The sequence below is a fragment of the Mchenga conophoros genome, linkage group LG5 (assembly GCF_057382185.1).
Source record: "Mchenga conophoros isolate Kocher_MC1m ecotype Shallow Benthic linkage group LG5, M_conophoros_male_GT1.1, whole genome shotgun sequence".
Taxonomy (NCBI): domain Eukaryota; kingdom Metazoa; phylum Chordata; class Actinopteri; order Cichliformes; family Cichlidae; genus Mchenga; species Mchenga conophoros.
Window position 1 is genome coordinate 25,709,419 of NC_140530.1, and position 6,507 is coordinate 25,715,925.

A 6,507-nucleotide genomic window follows, 5' to 3' on the forward strand; every position below is an offset into this window, starting at 1 on the left:
TATTAAAGTGGCTCTCTTCAGAGACTAAAACGTGAGGCTGAAGATTAATGTCCAGTCTTAAATCAGAGCACAAAAGCAAAAAAACAGAAGAAATAAAGGCTATTCCAACTGACTTCCTGCTGATTTGAGTGTAATCTTACACACATTTTCACCAAAATGTTGCCAGAAATAGCTCTTAGATGGGATCTTTGCCATGCTGGTCAACATTGTGATCTATAACCATATTGAAAGATAGAGACATGAGCAAGGCAAGGACAGCAAAGTTTACCCGTCTAATGCTTTTCAACAACACAGTAGTTTAGAGCCTAACATGGTCCCTCTATGCTCTCCTATCAGTCTGCTCTTTCTCTACACACTTCCCAAGATCTTGGTTCTGAAATCATTACTACAGAATGATGGCAGCTTGTTTACAGCCGTGGTTGCCAAACCTTTGCCAAACCCATTCTTTCATCCACAATAAACTGATGCCAGTCCAGCATGACAATGTTTAACAATCATCACTATCATTTAAAAAAGGATCCAAGACAAACCTTGCTGAAATAAGGATCAGCATTAGCACAAACAAACTCTCATAGATCACGTTGACCCTGTAGTTTCACTACATATTTTATCCTTAGTCTAATGTTTTTATTTTCCAACACTGTTTTCTGCATATACTCTATTGCATTTGTAGGCTGGATTGTCTTAATTAGCTACTGTAAACTTAACACTGGGGAAAAATAAATATTAAAGTAAACACATATGAAACCACTGATCACAACACATTTACAGCTCCGAGCTCAGACTGAAGTGGACTAAAGTTTGTGTTCGGGATAGACAATGTTTTGTTCTACTGTACACAGTCCAGTGTTATTATACTCAATAAAGAAACAAATAATTTGAATAACAACAACAACAATAATCATCATCATCACCACCATCATCATCATAATACATTTATTACAGCAGCTGGTTATTGCGCACAGAAGACATGAGCAGCAAATATACTTTTATTTATTTTTTGATTTGTATGCGATGATTTATTTAACAAGATATGTGGTGACTGTTAATTGAAGCACAGTTTAAAGATCTACTAATTTATTGCTGAGATTTCATGACGTTCAGAGAACTGTGAAGCACATATTTTAAAAATGAGCAAAATATTTTAAAGTTCAGTTCAGCAGTGACTTAACACTTTCATGCATGAATTATGACAACCTTGATCAGGATTTTTCTTAAGTATTTTTATTCATCTTTAGGCATTAAAAAAAGATTTTTGAACTTCATTTTTTGAAACATGTACTTTTAGTTTTTTACATGTCCACTTAGGTGGACAACATACCTTTTGACTGGGTGGCAGGGTATGGAGTGACACATCAGTGTCCAATGTAGTGGTTTATGTGCAAGTACACCATCAGCACTGACACAAAAATAAGATTTTGCAAGAAAACAGCCATTGAAGAGCTGTCCAGTGTAGTGACCATTATAATAATAATAATGGTTTGGATTTATATAGCGCTTTTCAAGGCACCCAAAGCGCTTTACAATACCACTATTCATTCACTCTCACATTCACACACTGGTGGAGGCAGCTACAGTTGTAGCCACAAGCTGTTCAAGCTCTCAAGATCATGCATGCCCATAAGGCCACTCAGCTAAACACTGACATCTTTCAAACCTTTCAGGTTTGCTTCCGTTTCATTGGTGTATCAGTAAATTTTATCTTCATCGGGCTGTCAATGAAAACAACATTTTGGAGACAGAAACATCAACACAAAAAAACAAGAAAAAGTTACAAGAATAACAAAAACACACCAGTTAAATCTTTTAAACGTGTAACGAGGGACTCCGTTTGCAGTAACATAACACGCCCATGCTGCACACACAGTCAATAATGGTGTTCTTTTTATCTGTGTATCAGAGCCGCATGACCTTAGCTCATTGTACTTTCTCATGCTTTTCTGTGTGCGTCACAGATTAAAAACTAATTTCTAACCAGAAAACAGACTATACTGGCACAGCTGCAGTGATAGCAACTATGGGAATGTCATGTGCTATGAAATTAACGTGTTTTATGAAACATGATTGATACAATCTCAAGGTCACAGAGTGTATAAATGTGAGTAAACTGGTCTTTGTTGCTTTATCTATCTATTCTAGTTCACTGTAAACCTATACAAATGCATTTAAGGACAAGATTTTACTATTAAAGTAAAAAACTATATGAAACATCCACTGCAGACCTGCAGTATCCTGCCAACAGATCAGAAGCGTTAATTTCTGTGAAAGAGCTTTGTATAAAGAAATCAGCAAAACAGCATTGTCACATATTATTGGATTTTACTTTGATTTTAATAATTTGAGCACAATAAAGATTAAAAATTAGGTAAATAAAGACTGCATTACAGGCTGCATCTATTCAAAATTCACAAAAAAAAAAATACATTACATTTTGCAAATTGATTAAAAAAACAGAAAATAGCAGAACATGCTGCAAAATCAAAGCATCTGTAATTGTAATTGCAAAAACGTACACACAGTACAAATTGTTTTTGAAAGCTATTCTTAAATACAGTGTTTGAGTAAAAGTACAACATTTGTAAAAACATGCTGCAGAACTTCAAAAAATATTATGACATTTTAGTTTCATGTCTGTATCTACTAAATAAGGCACAGCTGTAACAGCAGCAGGGAGTGACTGTTTGGCAACATGTACGTGTTTTTATTAATCACTGCAAAGCTTAAAGCATTGGTAAGTGGTAAGATGCCTGTTAGTTACGCAGTGTACACATAAAATATGTTCACACTCAGTATTATTGTATATCTCACTGTAATGAAGTTTGCTATGGTTAAAGATTATGTCCTCACAGTAGTGCTCTATTAAAGTCTTCACCAGCCAGTAAGCTCTTCAAACTTTTTGTCACGACATTTGATGGCACATAAAAGTTATTTGCCTCCAATGTGATATTCAGTAGAAAAGAGCCTGTGATTTGCTGATTTCTAGTCCCTGTTGACTGTAATTTACAATAACAGTAGTGATATTACTTACTCGCCATGCAGTTTGCTTTTAGCATCGGATTCTCATGAAACACAAAAGCCAGAAAGGAGAAAGAAGAAACATTTAAAAAGTGCTGATGGTTAAGAAAATGTCACATAAGACTTTTTTAAAACTTATCTTATTTGTATACTAAATCATTTTTTAACTGAAATTTTTCAGAAAAACATGAGATTAAAAAAATGAAAAACAACACAAAGAAGCTTTTATTCAACAATCCATCCATCACCCATTTTTCTATTTACTTCACCACTTAATTGTTTGTGCATATGCAAGGAGCTGTTGGAAATTGGAAAACCTAAATGTGGTAAACATAAATATTCAAAGAAAGGGGGAAAAAATCAAAGTATAAAGCTGGTACCTACATTTCCATTAGTTCTTTTTTTTTTTTTTTGTGCGCACCAATAATTTATTGCACACGGGATAAATGTTTCCTAAACCCATGATGATGTGCATATAATTGATATTGCATAGACTTTGTTTCTAAATAACAACTGAACTGACCCCATTATAAAAGATATAAGACTAAAAATATCACCCAATGGGTTGATAACATATGTCAATATTAAAATGTGAAAATAAGAACAACCAAATTACAGATTGTCCAAATTGTTTTCTTTAAATTGCCTATTTTGTCAAGTTTGGCTGCTAAAGTTTGTCTATTTAACCTCGCTAACCTTTCTGCAGCACATTCAGAGTTTTGTGAACTACACATGGATGGTGAGGTACAAAACTCCAATCGACGAATCTACCAACCAGCTCATCTGGTCCTTCTTCGTGGCTGTTTTAAGTGTGCGATGGTGGGCTGGGGCTGTTCACAGTGGAAGCCTTCCTGTCACCTATGGCCAGTAATTGCATAAGCATTTGTTGTTTATTAACAGCAGGCACTGCCTTTCAGACACTCTGATCTCTCAGATATTAACAGGAGGATATATTAGGCCAGGGATGTCAAACTCGTTTAACACTGAGGGCCTCATACAGCCCACTTTGATTTTATGTGTGTTGGACCAGTGAAACTGGTACTTCAATAACATGTTTCAGCAATTTCAACTGAAACATGTTATTGAAGTACACACTATCTGCATGGCTTAAATTGTCAGAAGTACATGTGTAAATTTACAGGAGTCTATAATTTGGTGATAGAGGATGTCTTTATCAGCAGGGAAAGCTGTAAAACTTATAAAAATACAGTGAAAAGTCCAAGATTTATGTCCTCCTTCACATTTTCCAAAGCCATCCAATGCACCACATTGGAATCTTGGCTATTTTTATTCTCCTCCATTATGTAAAATGCAAAAATGAACTGATACTGCCACTGTAAAGAAACAATTGTTTTCATTCGTCAGAACTTTTAATGTTGTAACTGACCACACTAGTAAACCTCAGTAAAGATCTAACATAAGTCGCCTTGAGGCGACTTATGTTGTGATTTGACGCTATATAAATAAAATTGAATTGAATTGAATTGGCAGACTGATGGAACAGACTTTGGATGTAATCCTTGTGGTATTTCTGTGTCCAACAGCTTTACAGTGGCTGTGGCAGGAGGACAACTTAAAGATGGAGTTGGACGACATGCAGTTGGAGCGGGAGAGGTCTCAGGGAGAAAAGGCAAAGACTGTAAAGGATCTGCTCACCTCTCGCTGTGTGCGATGGCAACTGCTGACTCTAGCCATCCCTTGTGCTGGCCTTCAGTTTTGCGGCATCAATGCTGTATGCTTATGTTTCTCTGCCGATATGACAGTTATCAACTTAAATCTGTTCGAAATTGCAGTTTCTAGTTCCCTTTCATCTGTCATCCTCTTGTTCAGCTGTGCTTCTACGCCTTTGACATCTTCCGTGAGTCTGGAGTGCCAGAGGACAAGATGCATTACTTGGCCATTGGTATTGGAGCAACAGAGCTCATCGCTATAACGTTGTGTGTAAGTAAAGTTGCATAAATTAGACTTTACATCTAAAAAGCTCTTGGTTATTGGGTGATTCTAAAAATGTCTTTTAGTTTTACTTCTTGGGCACGATTCTGCACATTTGATCATTTACATAAATAATAAAGAAGTAAAGACTGGGAAAGAGGAAAGAACATGCTCGATACGAAGATTTCATAAAAAATAATCAAACATGAAGAACATTGTTATCAGTTTTTGCTTATTTGCTGTGCATCAGTCCTTCTTGATCGATCGTGCTGGCAGAAAGAAACTTATGGGCTATGGCTATCTACTGATGGGTATCACCATGTGTGTTCTTACCGTCATGTTGTCAATCAAGGTAAATACATTCAGCACATTTCCTCTTCTTCTGTTGTATGTTAGAGGATTCATTCCATCAATCCAACTTTTACAGGATCTGAATTCATGGATCCCGTATGTGAACATCACTCTGATCTTTTGTGTCATTTGCATTTATGAGCTTGGGCCTTGTGAGTTACTCCTTTTTTTTTCTTTTTTTTTACCCAACTCCTATATAAAAGATTTCTGCGCCCATACTTGACTGAGCTTCATATCTAAATAGCTTTTTAATGTTTGAATCTTCTTGCAGCTGGAGTGTCTATGGTTCTCCTTGCTGACCTCTTCCTACAAGTCTGGCGTCCTTCTGCTTATGTGGTTTGTGGGACCATCAACTGGCTCTGCATGTTTGTTATAGGGTTGTTGTTTGGCTATATTGTGGTAAGATAGCCACTGTAGATATACCATAATGTATCTCCATCGTTATATGTGTATTTACTCTATGCCACCCTGCTGTTTATCTAACAGTCTTTTTTGTGTGTATCCATACAGGATGGACTTGGACAATTCTGCTTCCTGCTTTTTGTGGCTTACTCACTTGGTAGTGGAGCATTTATTATATATTTTGTCCCAGAGACCAAAGGAAAGACAATGGTAGAGATTATGGAGGACTTCAACAAACTGAATTACAAGAACAGGACAGGTGATATTGAAAACACTGATGTTGTTCTTGAAACTAAATTTTAACTTTTTTTTCCCTCATGTAAGTCACCTGTAAGTTTCCTTTATGCAACCAAGTGCAGTTATTGCTTTTAGCAAAATTCTGATAGATTACATATGCAAAGGGCTGATGTTACATTTGTAAATATGTACAATTAAAAATAAAACACATCTTTGATCCTGGTCTCTGCTTTTATAGTTATTCACATAAAACACCAGCAAATTATATACAGTATTAAGATTTATATAGTTTTTCATTCATTTAGTAGTTAGTTTTTTCAGTTTATCCCTTCAATTTGAATACTTGTAACACAGCAATGTTTTGTGTGTTTTAATAAATTTGTAAATAAGTGAAATTATCCTTCTTTTGATGGTAAGAAAAACCACTGAACTTACCAAAATTCTTGAATTATTAGATGAAGAAAATCACCTGGCCCCTTGTCAGGTTCAGATTACTTAATGGTACCTGCAGAAAGATTCTGTCTGCAGTATAGGTGCGTTTCCCATCCTCACATGCAGTTTGACGACAAA